The sequence below is a fragment of the Lissotriton vulgaris genome, chromosome 2_1, assembly GCF_964263255.1.
Source record: "Lissotriton vulgaris chromosome 2_1, aLisVul1.2, whole genome shotgun sequence".
Lineage (NCBI taxonomy): Eukaryota > Metazoa > Chordata > Amphibia > Caudata > Salamandridae > Lissotriton > Lissotriton vulgaris.
The window spans coordinates 1,569,032,751-1,569,049,464 of record NC_141687.1 but is presented as its reverse complement, the minus strand read 5'-3'; positions in this window follow the sequence as shown (position 1 = coordinate 1,569,049,464).

Sequence of the window (16,714 nt, the reverse complement as noted above, 5' to 3'; positions counted from 1 at the left end):
CCACAGATGATGTCCTGGGCACCTAACCTGACATTTGCTTGTGGCCTCCAGTCCATGCTTGTTCCAGCCTGATCCAATTGCCGCTGTTTGATTCAGTGACACTGCAGCTACCCAAGTTTTTCTGCTCACCGTCCTTCCCAACTACAGAAGCCCCGGCCACTCCAGGACCTACTTAATTCAGGCCGCAATACGACCGCACTAGTGGGCACCTACCCTGCCACTCACATGTGGCCTCCAGTTCGTTCTTGTTCCAGCCTGATCCTGATCCAATTGTTCCCATTCGACCAAGTGAAGCCACTGCTCCCAGGTTTCCCATCCGGGTTTACTCCTCACTGCTCTTCCCATCTACAGAAGCCTGCCCACCCCAGGACTCACTTAATGTGAAGTGTGTTGGGGAGTGCACCACTGGTGTGCCCATGAAACCCAAAGGCAAGCTAGTCTGCCTCTGTCCAGGCTTGGACTGCGCCCAGCCCCATGACCCCTGGCTAACCTGCCTTGCACAGATACACCATTCACCAAGCTCTACATCTTTGACCCCAGATGCTGAAACAAAAACTGCTACCACTCCAAAGTAGGCCCCATGGTAGGACCTTTCACCTGCACCCAGTGCCACTTCATCTGTCACATAGCACACACACCAGCCCATTGACCAACCCCACCCAAATATACCACATGCATCACCAAAACAACAACACCAACCCACTTGTGCCCTTCTCTGAATAGGGTGTGCTCTACCTCCACACATAGGGACTAATGACCCCACATTGTCACTACAGCCAGGACAACCAGAGTAACTCCAAAGGGCGTCTTTGCTAACTTCTTGATCTGAGCCTCAGGGACACATACGGCTAACATCATTTTGAACCTGCACCTGGTTGCAGCATGAGTGACTCCTGAATCCCCATGTTGTGCCCCACTAGTCCTGGCTCCTTGGTTGTGGTGCAAAAGGTGACCAGATAGCCAAAACTGCTCTGAGGAAAAGGAGGAGATCGGAACCAACCTGCACACCTATCCATGAGAGGTATATCGTCGGTTGGATTGACTTGGTGGCTTCTTCTGCTATGTTCTTCTCCGCAGCAGCTGAACCATCTCAGTAATCTTCGCCACAGGGATATCCGGCCTCATTGACCAGACTTCAGCTACAAGCCTCTGCCTCGTCCCGCTGGAAATTTTCGACTTCCATTGCAGAGACTAAGGGGCAAATTTACAAGCCTCTAATCACTCCTGAGGAATTGTGCCATTCCTCATATTTACAAGGGCTTGCTAAGCCACTTAACATAGCTTAACAACACTTTGTAAATATGCCTGTTTCCACTAAAATCTGTTGTACCAAAGAGGCTGGCAATGGGTGTTGCAGTGGGCATTCCACTTTCGATTTACAAAGTTGGGGCAAGGTCAAAAACTAAGGCCAGGTAATAACTGGTCTTAGAATGGTAATATGAGGAAATATGATTTCCTCATATTCCGCACAAAGAAAGAGCAAATCTCCATTATTGATAGTTCAAGTGCAGGTAGGTGTCCCTTTCTGCACATAAACAATCACCCCTTTAGGGAAAGCACCCTTGTATCATGGTTCTAGGGTGCTTGCACTGGCGTTAGGCAGCTTTTTTAGCACTAGGGGAAACACAAGGTTGAGCCGTATTTTTGAAAATACAGCTCATCCCTGCTCTTTAAAAATATTGGAGCGCGGCAGAATGTAGAAATCTTCCCTGCAGCTGCAACCCAAGGCTATCCAATGATGATTCTCCCTCTTCAGACACTTCCTGCTGCCTTGCCTCTCTGAACTTTACCTTCTCAGGACATTTTTCTCAGAAATTGTTTAAGTCCGAAGGTAAGCACCGACCGGGTCCAATCCACTCCTTGTTCTGAACTGTGCTACAATGCGGTCGGCCATATTTTTTTACTTCGACCCGGTCTCACACAACTAGATGTCTGCGTTGGCCCCTTAAATTTTTAGGCTCTAGTTTTACTAAAAATTTTAAATATTCATAACTCAGGTTCTACTGATTGGATTTTAGTCATTTTGGTGTCAACAATGTATTATCATGTACTCTATTTTTCTAAATTGGTGCAGAATTTTTCTGGTGTTGTTTTTGCACTTTATTACTGTTCATGTGCAGTATAAGTACTTTACACCTTGCATCTAAGTCAAACCTGACTGCTTTTTGTGTCAAGGTACCAAGAGTTAATCCCAGAATAATTTTGTGACTTTTTATAGTCCACCCTGCAGAGGTTGTGGCTTTTGCATGACCAGGGTTCATACCCCAGCCAACTAAACACCCCATTTTTCACACTGGCTAACACCTGTTCTTGTTGTTTCACGTGGACCTCCCATAAAGTGCTAAAAACTGCTATATCTTCCTATTAGAACCCACAGTCCTTTGATAGCCCTGACGGAACATAATTCTCTAGGCGCTGGAAAGTGTCAGGAGCCTTTTTCATCCCAAAGGGAATTCCCCTAAACTGGTGGTTTCACAATGGCATAGACAATAACGTATTCCTCTGAGCACTAGGTCCTAAGGTGATACACGAGTAACAATTGGCAATTTCAAAGATACTCAGATATCTGGCAGCATCCATAGAACCACTAGCGCATCAGCTATAGGAATTGGGTGTGCATATGTCTTGATGACTTTGTTGAGGGCCCATAGTCTGCACAAACCATCAAGCCTACGGAACCTTTCTTAGGTATCAAACTACTGGGCTGTCCCATTGATTGTGGGGATGCTTATTCACTCCATGTCCATCATCCTGGCTGCCTCTAATTTGCTGCATTACTGAACTTGGTTTGACACCTGATTTCCCTTGCAGACTATGGGTTGGAACTATGTCATTGACATAGATAGGTGTCAAATCTGAAACAGCAAGAAGAGATAAGAAAAGCATCCCAGTACCTTTCCAAGCTATTTATGTTGCTCAGATGTCAACTCAGGGGCAAGCTACACCCAAGCCACAGAACAATCCTTGGCACCACTGTGCAGCAGATGTGAAGAGGCTCACTCTATTCCACAACTTCATCTACCATAGCTATGATGCTCGCTGTGTAATTTCTCCAGAACTATGGCTTAAAGCCATTTCATATGGATCCCTGTCTTAGAGTCCCTTACTGTATCTGTGTCCACCAAGCAGTTGACCCCAGGAGTCATCTAGACTACCTTTTATGGCCAACACCACTTATCCTCCTTTGCTCTGGGACAAATGGGCTTCAGCATCAATATCTCGTGACCCATTCTTGACTTTCCATCAGCTTTCTAAAGCCATTCACATTGTTAACAAATTATTTTGAGGTGACTCAGAGAGTCGATTCCATCCTTGTCTGACTAAGTGGTCCATGCACTGGGTGCCCAAATACAAGTTCAAGAGGACTGAATTCTTGCACCTTATGTAGAATTTCTCTGTGGACAAATAAGAGACATTGCAGGAGAAGAATCCACTCCATCCTGAGGTCCACAAAGCCCTTTGTTTTTCCAGTTTGCCAACAACTTGTCAGCTAACACTGAAAGTTTCTAGAGGTAGAACATTCTTCCTTGAAACACTCTGTCACCATCAACTAGTTAAGGACACGGAAATCCTTGGTCTCCATCCCTTTCACCCACTCATTACAATCACACGATACATCATTGTGAGAAATTGGATAGTTATATGGGGGATGAGCCCTTCTATACCAACAACCACAATCCTTGTCAGGGTGGAGCACAACAAGTCAATAAATTACCCCATGCTTAATGCTGTGGTAGCTTGCCATAAAAGCAGTCAGGCTCAACTTAGAGGCAAAGTGTAAAGTGTTTCTGCAGCACAAAACAGTAATAAAGTGAAAACACAACACACGTAAAATCCAACACCAACCTTGAAAAATAGAGTAAAATGTAATCAATTACTTGACACCAACATGACAAAAATCCAATCAGTAGAACCAGAGCTATGCAATTTCGAAGATTCCATTTAAGTATAGTGCTTAAATGTACAAAGCACCACTTGTGGTTATCTGGTTTTGTGAGACTGGGTGAAAGTTACAGGTTCAGTCTGACAATGATGGAACACAGGACGGATACAGGGATCAGGTTAGTCCAGCTGAAAAAGTTACTTTCTAAAGTCCAGTGTGAAGAGTTCCGTTCGCAGTGAAGGGGGCAGCAAGGAACAGGGGGAGCGTTGTGGGTGGTTGTCACTGTAGCACGAAGAACATGCCGGGCGTTGCAGATGGTTGACGCTGAAGTGTGAAGATCCTGTCAGCCATTGCAGATGGTTGATGCTGGAAATTGGCACTGTTGGGCATCGCAGGCTGTCAATGCTGTAACACAAAATGCAGATCTAACATTGCCTGTTGTCATTGATGGTTGCTGTAGAATGAAGAGTAAGGTTCACTGGAGCTTTGCATCTGCAGATGGCGGGGCAGCATGATCTTGGTGAGAACAGGTCCGTTCACAGTTGCAAGGAGCCCAAAACTTTAGGATTTCTCCTTTTCTTCAAGGAGAAGTTCAACTGCTGTCACACCAAGGTTCAATGACCTGAGGGGCACCCCTTGCGGATCAGGAACTCACTCCAGGATAGGCCAGCAGGCCTTAGGCAGGTCTAGTTGAAGGTGCAGTGCAACAGGTCAGCTGGTCAGTTGCAAGGTGTCCGCTGGAGTTTGTTGAGTCCCTGTAGCTCAGAACAAGAGGTCAGTGAGCTGACCCTTGAAGTCAATTCAACCTGGGTTGGAGGGTGCATGTCCAGTCATCCTTCAAAGTGATCAGGGCAGGCCTCTCGCAGGAAGGAAGCAGGGAATCCTTCTTTTGTAGTATCCACAGGTCCAGACGTGTACTGAAGAGTGGATCTGAGGGTCAATTATACCAACTGTCCACTTTGAAGTGGGAGAAGCTTCTGGAGTTACCCCCTACAGAGGTGTTGGGAATCTCCTGCCTCCCTTCCCTTGTCCCAGTCTGTGTGGGGGCATAATAGCCCACTGTGAAGTCCTTTGTATGTGAGCTGAGCCAGTTACTTTGAAGTGCAAATGTGGTAGGTGACGACTGCGCTCCCCCATCCTGCCAGAGATGCCCCTTCCTGCCAACGCCCATACCCTCTATTGTGATACTATCTGGGAGGAATACACAAAGACCAACTGCCAACTACACCTAGTTGTGTGACCCAGGATCGTGTTTTAAAGCCCTGCATTGTAAAAGATTTTGCGGTGTAAAACTGTGGGGTAATGGCACACGGAGTAAAAGTGTGCGGGGTAAAATGTCCTATTCTCTAGGACTATAAAATGGTAACATTCTAAACAGGGCATTTTTTGAATTATGACTTAAAATCCAACTTTATCATTAAAATTACAATTCTTCAAACAACAAACATGAAAAAAGTTATCTGGTATCAAATGTAATATGGTAACACAATGTTGTCTTTTCGGAGAGGCAGGCCTTGCAATGGTGAAAAACTAATTTGAGAGTTTGTATCTACCAGGACATGGAAAAATGAAAAGTACATGTCCAACTTTTCATATGCAATGCACCCTGCCCTATGGTCTGTGTAGTTTCTACCGTAGGGTTGACTTATATGTATAAAAGAAAGGATTAGGCCTGGCAAATGGGTTTTGCCAGGACGATATGTCAGTTAAGAAATGCACACATAGGCTGCACTGGTTAGCCAGAGACCGGTTTGAAAGGCTAGTTAAGTGAGGGGCATTATCAGTACTGGAGGCCCGCTAGTAGCATTTAATTTACAGGCCCTGGGTACCTGTATTACCACTTAAGTAGGGACATAAATGTACATTAAATAGTCCAATTGGGTGTAAGATAGTTTTATCATTTTGAAAGAAGAGACTATTAACACGTTAGCACTGGTTAGTAATAGTAAAGCATGCAGAATCCTAAGGCCAATGAAACTAAGGGGCTTATTTATGAAAAGTATTGAATCGCTGTGTGAAAACAGTGATGCAACAGTTGTCATTGTGCCCTCCTTGTGATACGATGGATGTGCTGCATTTAATGTATGGTGCTCTATGCTGCCAGGTCTTAAAGATACATTAATATTACTGACATATCTGCAGGCGCAGTAATGACCCATTTCTGGAGTGTGTCACAAAAGTGATGCAGCTCCAGCAATGGGTCAGTGAAATGCGTCTTTGTCAGTCTTACGCCTGCTGTGAGGCAGGCGTAATATTTCAATACAGTGGCGTCCTAGAAGTGGCTCAGTGACAGCTGATAGATGTCACTACTCCACTTCCACCAGGCTTTTTGTGGGGGAATGCCCACCCTGAATAGATTATACCTGATGCAGGTAGCGCAGTGGCGGCATAAATAAGGACACAGGAGTGTAGGCAAACCGTTTGGAGAAACTCCACCTTAACCCCTTCGATGCTGATGATGGAGCGGTTCCGTCATCAGCATCGGTTGGGCTGTGCTGATGACTGAACCGTTCCGTCATCAGTACAGCCCTCGGGGGGAGCGCTGGCGCTCCCCCCCTGGGGCACCGATCGTGTTCACAGTAGTGGGGGTGGCAGCGGAAGACTTTGCGCTGCCCCCCCGCACTTCCCGGTGACGTCAGCGCGCTGTTGCGCGCGCCGACGTCATCAGGAAGTGCTAGACGCGCTGGAAGCCATTTGCTTGCAGCGCGTTGAGCAGGTAGGTCTGTTTCCTGCTCTCCGGTCGGGCGGGGGGGTCATTTCTCGGTGCCTTGAGGCATCAGGGGGGAGGAAACACTGTTTCCTCTCCCCTGATGTCCCAATGCAGGGCATTCCTGGTTCATGATCGCGCACAGCGTCGCGATCCTGCACCAGGAATGCCCCACTAGACACCAGGGATGTTTTTTTTCAGTAAAGGAAGCGACCCCTTGGGCATGGGTCGCTTCCAGGGGCACAAAAATTTGAGACAGTCTTTTCTGCCCCCCCTGGGGGCAGATCGCTCGATTTCGCGAGCGATCTGGACCCGGGGGGGGGGGCAGAAAAGCCCACTGGACACCAGGGATTATTTATTTTGATAAACTGAAGTGACCCCTTGGGTAAGGGTCGCTTCCTAGGGCATTATTTATTTGTTTAGACTTTTTTGCCCACCCCCCCCCTGGGGGCAGATCAACCGTTTTTTCCAGGAATCTGGACCCAGGGGTGGCGGGATTGTGTTTTTATTAGTAAAGGAAGCGACCCCTTGGGCAAGAGTCGCTTCCAGGGGCATCAAAATTTAGTGTAGACTTTTCTGCCCCCCCCCTGGGGGCAGATCGCCCATGGTAGCGCGTGATCTGGACCCAGGGGGGGCAGAAAAGCCCACTAGACACCAGGGATTGTGTTTTTATTAGTAAAGGAAGTGACCCGTTGAGTAAGGGTCGCTTTCTGGGACATATCATTTTAGGTTAGACTTTTCTGCCCCCCCCCGGGGGCAGGTTGGCCGTTTTGTAGGGGAATCTGGACCCAGGGGGTGTTGAGCAGCCCACTAGACACCAGGGATTGTGTTTATATTAGCAAAGGAAGCGACCCCTTGGTCAAGGGTCGCTTCCAGGGGCATAAAAATTTAGTATAGACTTTTCTGCCCATGGTAGCGTGTGATCTGGACCCGGGGGGGGGCAGAAAAGCCCACTAGACACCAGGGATTATATTATATTTATAAAGGAAGCGACCCCTTGGGCACGGGTCGCTTCCAGGGGGCAATGTAAACATTGTAGACTGTTCTGCCCCCCCCCTGGGGGCACATTGGCTGTTTTTTTTACCGTTTCTGGACCCAGGGGGGGATAGAAAAGCCAACTAAACTCCAGGGATTGTTTTTTTTTTTATAGGGATCGACCCCTTGGCCAAGGGTTGCTTCATTGGGCCCATTTGTTTTCAAAAGTATGTTCTGCCGTGTCTTTATTTGGCCTCTCTGCCCTCTGTAGGGTTGCTTCCAGGGGGCCCTCATTTATAATGATTTATATTCTGCCCCCCATGGGGACAGACACCCCATTTGCAACATACCCTGTGACAAAGCCTGTTGTAATGTGTGTTGTTTTTGTTTATTCTAATGTGTATTGTTTTATTTTCTCTTTAGCTTGTTGCAGTGTGCGGTTCCGTTACTGGTGGTTTTGTTGTTCTGCTGTTTCTGTAGTTGCATGTGTTGGGTAAGAGACCTTTTTTTGTTCAATTGTAATGTAATTGTTTATTTTGCAAAGTGTGTAGTAATACGAGTATGTTTGTTTTCTGTTTTTTGTGATTGTAAAAAATGTTTTGCATTTGTTTTTGATGTGTACTTCTGTAGATGTAAGTTTTTTTTTCTTCTTTCTAGTGGGATATTGTTGCCTATTTGCTGTGTCTTTGCAGAGTAGGTGCTGGTGAGTGTAGTTGTCTCTTGTAAGTGAATTGTATATTTTTTCTAAATATAGATATTTGTGATAAAGCCTTACATTTTTTAACTTACTTTGTACAGTGTTGGGGTTGTTGAATTGTTTGTGCAGACTCCTTTATTTGTAAGGATAATGGCTAGCCGCCGGATTACCGCTCAGCAAGTGGTTGGAATGCTTTTTGATTCTTCCTCTGACCATGGTGCTGAGAGTGACTCTGATTCTGAGGCAGAGATGGGAGGTGAAGATTCTGGTAGTGAGTTTTCTCTGCGCATGGCATCGTCTGATGAAGAAGTTACCCTGAGTGCTGATGAAGCTATTTTTGGTGTGGATGAAGTGCCTCTGGTAGAGGAGGACATTGATGTGCAAATAGTGCGGCAAGAGGCATCTGTGGTGCAGCGTGGGGCTGCTAGACTTCACGTTGATGTAGTGGGACAAGAGGCAGCTGGGCGGCAGCCTGAGGCTGCAAGACTTGTCGATGAAAGTTCTGACCTCTGGGTTGCCCCAGGCATGGTGCAGCCGGCATTGTCTGAATTTACTGGTGTTCCAGGGTGTAGGGTGAACACTGAAAACTTTTTGCCAATTGATTTTTTCAAGTTGTTTATGGATGATGTGTTTTTGTCAGAGATTGTAGAGCAGACTAATTTGTATGCAGAACAGTTTTTGAGGGAGAACAGTGCCATCCTTAACCCCTTCCAGGCACATGACGAGCTGGGCTCGTCATGAAGTAGCCTCCTGCCAGGCTGATGATGAGCCCAGCTCGTCATGAACAATGGACTTTTGAAAATTACAGCACAGCAGGAAAATATCACTAGCAGCGATGGTGTTAAGCCCCAAGCTCGAGCTAACCGGTGGACTCCCACAAATTTGGAGGAGATGAAAAAGTTTTTAGGTTTAACTTTTTTGATGGGCTTGCTTAGGAAACCATCATTGGCTTCATATTGGTCTACTAGTCTCTTGATGGCAACGGCTATATTTCCGTCAGTCATGAGTCGTGATAGGTATTTGCTTCTTCTTCGGATGATGCATTTTGTTGACAATGGTGATGCTTTGCCACAAGATCACCCTGATTGTGACCGTCTTTTCAAGATTTGGCCTGTCCTTGATCATTTTGTTGATCGATTTTCTGAGATCTTTTATCCTGGGAAAGAAATTGCATTGGATGAGTCTTTGGTGTTGTTCAAGGGCCGCTTAGTATTTAGGCAATACATTCCTAGTAAGAGGGCAAGCTATGGAATTAAGCTTTATATGCTGTGTGACAGTCAGACTGGATATATCTCTAATTTCAGGGTGTACACCGGTAAGGAATCCAGGATTAACCCCCCTGGTTGTCCGTCCACTTTTGGAGTGACTGAGAAAATTGTGTGGGAACATGGTAGAGAATTTTTTAACAAAGGCCATCATTTATATGTAGATAACTTCAACACTGGTGTGCGGTTGTTCAGGGAATTGGCCAAAGTGGACACTGTTGCTTGTGGCACAATCCGCTGTAACCGTAAAGGTTTTCCAAAAGAACTTGTTTGTAAAAAGCTTGCTCGGGGACAGTGCAGTGCATTGCATTGTGAGGAGCTTTTAGCTGGGAAGTTTTCAGACAGGAGAGATGTCTACATGTTGACTTCCATACATGATGAAAGCACTGAAGCGTTGACTGTTAGGGGTCAGGTTGCAGAAGTGCACAAACCTGTGTGCATTATGGACTATAATAGGCACATGGGTGGTGTTGACAGAGTAGATCAGAGGTTGGAACTGTATCCTGCTCTTCGTAAGTCTTACATTTGGTACAAGAAGTTGGCTATCCATCTTTTCCACTTGGCAACCTTTAATGCTTTTGTTGTGTTCCAGCAATCTTGTCCTCAGTCAAAGATGACTTTTGTGAAGTTTCAGGAGTCTGTAGCAGGCAGCTTTGTTTTAGTGGAACAGGCAAGTGTTCCTAGAGTTGGAGTGGTGGAGGATGTTGCCAGATTGAAAGATCGCCACTTTCCTGATCAAATTCCTCCTACAACCTCAAAACACTTTCCCAGTCGTAGATGTAGAGTGTGTTGGCGAAGAGGTTTGCGGAAGGAGGTTCGTATGTACTGCCCCAACTGTCCTTCTAACCCTGGGCTGTGTGTGCCTGCTTGTTTTAGAATGTACCACACACAAAATAAGTTTTGGGAGCATCCATGAGAGGTAAAGTGAACAGGCTAGTCTCTATTCTTTAAAACTTATTGTTCCGTTTCAAAGTTGGCATTTGTGTAGTGTATTTAGATTTAGTTGTTGTGTTAGTAGATTTGTATCAATTTGCAATTTGTTTCTGTTTTTTATTTGTATTTAAAAAAACTAAAGTATGATGTCGGTTTGCATGTAGTGTCCATTGTCTGACGGTGTGCATGGTTTGGCGCTTGGCTGGCGGTGTCTGTGGACTGGAGCTTGGCTGGCGGTGTGTGTGGAGTGGCGCTTAGCTGGATGGTGTGTGTGGAGTGCTACTTGGCTGTCTGCGCATGTAGTGGCGCTTGGCTGGTGGTGTGTGTGGAGTGGCGCTTGGCTGGTGGTGTGCGTGGAGTGGTACTTGGCTGTCTGTGCATGGAGTGGTGCTTGGCTGGCGGTGTGTGTGGAGTGATGCTTGGCTTGTGTTGTGCGTGGAGTGGTGCTTGGCTGGTGGTGTGTGGAGTGGCGCTTGGCTGGATGGTGTGCGTGGAGTGGTACTTGGCTGTCTGTGCACGGAGTGGTGCTTGGCTGGCGGTGTGTGTGGAGTGGCTCTTGGATGGATGGTGTGCATGGAGTGGTACTTGGCTGTCTGTGCACAGAGTGGTGCTTGGCTGGTGGTGTGTGTGGAGTGGCGCTTTGTTGGATGATGTGCGTGGAGTGGTTCTTGGCTGTCTGTGCACGGAGTGGTGCTTGGCTGGCGGTGTGTGTGGAGTGGCGCTTTGCTGGATGGTGTGCGTGGAGTGGTACTTGGCTGTCTGTGCATGGAGTGGTGCTTGGCTGGCAGTGTGTGTGGAGTGGTACTTGGCTTGCGGTGTGCGTGGAGAGGTGCTTGGCTGGTGGTGTGTGTGGAGTGGTACTTGGCTGTCGGTGTGCGCTGAGTGGTGTTTGGCTGGCGGTGTGCATGGTCCGGTGCTTGGATGGTCCGGTGCTTGGATGGTGTGGGTGGACTGGCGCTCGGCTGGCGGTGGGTGAGTAGTTACTTTCTGTTGGTCACTACACACACTGCTAGTTGAGTTACACTCCACGCAGTCCATCATTTTGTGTAGTTGCAGAGTCAGAAATGTGGGCTTGTGAAAGTGATGGGCCCTTGAATGGCGCTGTCTGATGGTGTGAGTGTTGTAATGTGATGGGTCCGCGGCTGGCAGTGTGAATGTTTTGTATGTGTCACACGTACGAAAGGTGTATGAATGGCCTGTAAAAAGGTTGTTGCCTTGATGTACCTTTACAGCTCACGAGCTGTGAGTCAGTGGTTCAGTTCATCATACTTTCAATTATACGCCGGGTACTTCATTTTTGTGAAATTACTTGCGAATACAATTGTATGTACTGAATCATCACTCACCCTCGTGCCAAATCCATCCAGTATGTGTGTGTGCTTGCGGATTAGATGGCTGTGTAGTAATATTTGTCTTTTTTCTCTTTCTGAAGTAGGGTGTACCTTGTCCCTTTTTGTGAATGTTGTAATGTGTTGCTTTTCCTTCCGGATGGTGTCAATGGTCTGGTGTGTATCAGGTGTGAAAGGTGCGTGAATGGCCTGTAAAACGGTTGGTGCCTTGTCGTGGCTTTACAGCTCATGAGTTGCGAGTCACTGGTTCGGTTTTTATGCATTTATTTATTGACAGAGCATTTCATTTTGTTGAAATATCTTGTTAATAAAATTTTATGTACTGAACCATCACTCGCCCTCGTGCCAAATCCAACCTGTATGTGTGTGTCTTTGAGGAATATATAGCCGTGCTTGAATGTTTGACTTTTGAGTAACTCCGTACATTATACCTATAAATAACGTACTAAATTTAGATATTATTGTTGAACCATGTGAGTATATGGTCATGTCTTTCTGGTGAATTCCATTTTTTTTTATCCACAATGTCCTGCAAACTTGAAAATGTCTGTCACAATTTCCATGCAATATTGTCCCAAGAATCGCACGCTCTCAAAGTGAAAATGTAATTCATTCAAAACAATTTGGTTTTGCAAGGGGTTCCCATAACTTTTTGGCCCGGGGTTTGGCGGGCATCTTTGGAAAATACCAAACCCAAACAGTTCTGAAAACTAGACACCCGGGGGAGTCCAGGGAGGTATGGCATGCATGGGTCCCCCAATGTTTTCCTACCCAGAAATCCCTGCAAACCTTATATTTAGGTTTAAAAAAACACTTTTCCATACATTGCCGGCACAAATGTCCTACCACCCAGCGTTCCCCTTGATCTCCTGAGTAAAATGATACCTCACTTGTGTGGGTGGCCAAAGGCCTGTGACTAAGGTAGGGTGCTTAATTTGTCAAACCTAAGTACTACATTTTTTAAAAATTCATTTTTAGCCTGTTCTGCTTAGGGACACCCACACAAGTGAGGTATCATTTTACTCGGGAGAACAAGGGGAACGCTGGGTGGTAAGACAATTTTGTCAGCATGGAGATCCCACGCAAAAAAGTTTTGAAAAGTGTTTTTTTTCAATTTTTAAGGTTTGCTAGGAATTCTGTGTAGGAAAACATTGGGGGACCCACGCATGCCATACCTCCCTGGACTCCCCTGGGTGTCTAGTTTTTAGAACTGTTTGGGTTTGGTAGTTTCCAAAGATGGCCGCGGAGCCCCTGGCCAAAAAGTCAAATGCCACCCCCCAAAAAAATCAAGGTAGTTTTGCAAAAGGGTATTTTAAATCCACCACCGTACGATTTGGACCTTTTCCTTTTGCAGCCACTATGCCTACCCACGCAAGTGAGGTACCATTTTTATTGAGAGACCTTGGGGAACGCTGGGTGGGAGGGAATTTGTGCGAGCCCAGTGATGCCACGCTTTCCCACACAAAAATGTGTGAAAAATCTGATTTATTTCAGCTATAATCGAGATTTTCAAGGGATTCTGGGTAAAGGAACGTTGGAGGATCCACGCAGGCCATACCTCCTTGGAAGCCCCCGGTTGTCTACTTTTCAGAAATGTGTGGGTTTGGTAGGTTTCCCTAGATGGCCGTCTAGCACGGGGCCAAAAACCCAGGTAACCCCTCTTGCAAAAGCTGGTGGAGTTGACATTGTCACCATTGTCAAAACCACCAGCCTCCTGAATTCCCCTAGGTGTCTAGTTTTCAAAAATGTATAGGTTTGCTAGGTTTCCCTAGGTGCCGGCAGAGCTAGGGTTCAAAAACAAAAAGTAGTCTTTTTGTCCAAAAAGGCCACGTTTTCACTGCGATATTGAGGTGCGACCACGTTGCGTTTTGCTCTGTTTCCTGTCGCAGACACTAGGCAGACCCAGGCAAGTGAGGTACCATTTTTTTCCGGAGACCCAGGGAAACGCTGGGTGCATGGAAATTTGTTGATCCACGCAGATTCCAGAACTTTCCACCACAGAAATATGAGGAAAATGCGTCTTTTTTGTCACTTTCTTAGATTTGCAAGGGATTCTGGGTAACAGAACCTGGTGGTAGGCAGTCGAGTCACCCCATCCTGAATTGCCCTGGGTGTCTAGTTTTTAAAAATGTACAGGTTTACTAGGTTTCCCTAGGTGCCGGCAGAGCTAGGGTTCAAAAAGAAAAGGTAGTCTTCTTGTCCAAAAAGGGCACTATTTCACTACAACATTGAGGTGCAACCATGTTGCGTTTTGCGCTGTTTCCTGTTGCAGCCACTAGGCAGACACAGGCAAGTGACGTACCATTTTTTTTCAGGAGACCCGGGGGAATGCTGGGTGGGTGGAAATTTGTTGATCCACGCAGATTCCAGAACTTTCCACCACAGAAATGTGAGGAAAATGCATTTTTTGTCATATTCCTAGCTTTGCAAGGGATTCTGGGTAACAGAACCTGGTGGTAGGCAGTCGAGTCACCCGATCCTGAATTCCCCTGGGTGTCTAGTTTTCAATAATGTATAAGTTTGCTAGGTTTCCTTAGGTTCCGGCAGAGCTAGGGTTCAAAAACAAAAGGAAGTCTTTTTGTCCAAAAAGAGCACTATTTCACTGCAAAATTGAGGTGCGACCATGTTGCGTTTTGCGCTGTTTCCTTTCGCAGCCACTAGGCAGACCCAGGCAAGTGAGGTACCATTTTTTTTGGGAGACCCGGGGGAATGCTGGGTGTGTGGAAATTTGTTGATCCACGCATATTCCAGAACTTTCCACCGAAGAAATATGAGGAAAATGCGTTTTTTTGTCAATTTCTTAGCTTTGCACAGGATTCTGGGAACAGAACCTGGTGGTAGGCAGTCGAGTCACCCCATTCTGAATTCCCCTGGGTGTCTAGTTTTCAATAATGTATAAGTTTGCTAGGTTTCCTTAGGTTCTGGCAGAGCTAGGGTTCAAAAACAAAAGGTAGTCTTTTTGTCCAAAAAGAGCACTATTTCACTGCAAAATTGAGGTGCGACCATGTTGCGTTTTGCACTGTTTCCTTTCGCAGCCACTAGGCAGACCCAGGCAAGTGAGGTACCATTTTTTTTGGGAGACCCGGGGGATCGCTGGGTGTGTGGAAATTTGTTGATCCACGCAGATTCCAGAACTTTCCACCACAGAAATATGAGGAAAATGCGTCTTTTTTGTCACTTTCTTAGATTTGCAAGGGATTCTGGGTAACAGAACCTGGTGGTAGGCAGTCGAGTCACCCCATCCTGAATTGCCCTGGGTGTCTAGTTTTCAAAAATGTACAGGTTTGCTAGGTTTCCCTAGGTGCCGGCAGAGCTAGGGTTCAAAAAGAAAAGGTAGTCTTCTTGTCCAAAAAGGGCACGATTTCACTACAAAATTGAGGTGCAACCATGTTGCGTTTTGCGCTGTTTCCTGTTGCAGCCACTAGGCAGACCCAGGCAAGTGACGTACCATTTTTTTTCGGGAGACCCGGGGGAACGCTGGGTGGGTGGAAATTTGTTGATCCACGCAGATTCCAGAACTTTCCACCACAGAAATGTGAGGAAAATGCATTTTTTGTCATATTCCTAGCTTTGCAAGGGGTTCTGGGTAACAGAACCTGGTGGTAGGCAGTCGAGTCACCCGATCCTGAATCCCCCTGGGTGTCTTGTTTTGAATAATGTATAAGTTTGCCAGGTTTCCTTAGGTTCCGGCAGAGCTAGGGTTCAAAAACAAAAGGTAGTCTTTTTGTCCAAAAAGAGCACTATTTCACTGCAAAATTGAGGTGCGACCATGTTGCGTTTTGCGCTGTTTCCTTTCGCAGCCACTAGGCAGACCCAGGCAAATGAGGTACCATTTTTTTGGGAGACCCGGGGGATCGCTGGGTGCGTGGAAATTTGTTGATCCACGCAGATTCCAGAACTTTCCACCACAGAAATATGAGGAAAATGCGTCTTTTTTGTCACTTTCTTAGATTTGCAAGGGATTCTGGGTAACAGAACCTGGTGGTAGGCAGTCGAGTCACCCCATCCTGAATTGCCCTGGGTGTCTAGTTTTCAAAAATGTACAGGTTTGCTAGGTTTCCCTAGGTGCCGGCAGAGCTAGGGTTCAAAAAGAAAAGGTAGTCTTCTTGTCCAAAAAGGGCACGATTTCACTACAAAATTGAGGTGCAACCATGTTGCGTTTTGCGCTGTTTCCTGTTGCAGCCACTAGGCAGACCCAGGCAAGTGACGTACCATTTTGTTTTCGGGAGACCCGGGGGAACGCTGGGTGGGTGGAAATTTGTTGATCCACGCAGATTCCAGAACTTTCCACCACAGAAATGTGAGGAAAATGCATTTTTTGTCATATTCCTAGCTTTGCAAGGGATTCTGGGTAACAGAACCTGGTGGTAGGCAGTCGAGTCACCCGATCCTGAATTCCCCTGGGTGTATAGTTTTGAAAAATGTATGGGTTTGCTAGGTTTCCCTAGGTGCCGGCAGAGCTAGGGTTCAAAAACAAAAGGTAGTCTTTTTGTCCAAAAAGGGCACAATTTCATTGCGAAATTGAGGAGTGACCACGTTGCGTTTTGCGGTGTTTCCTGTCGCAGCCACTAAGCAGACCCAGGCAAGTGAGGTACCATTTTTTTTGGGAGACCCGGGGGAATGCTGGGTGTGTGGAAATTTGTTGATCCACGCAGATTCCAGAACTTTCAACCGAAGAAATATGAGGAAAATGCGTTTTTTTTGTCAATTTCTTAGATTTGCACGGGATTCTGGGTAACAGAACCTGGTGGTAGGCAGTCGAGTCACCCCATTCTGAATTCCCCTGGGTGTCTAGTTTTCAATAATGAATAAGTTTGCTAGGTTTCCTTAGATTCCAGCAGAGCTAGGGTTCAAAAACAAAAGGTAGTCTTTTTGTCCAAAAAGAGCACCATTTCACTGCAAAAT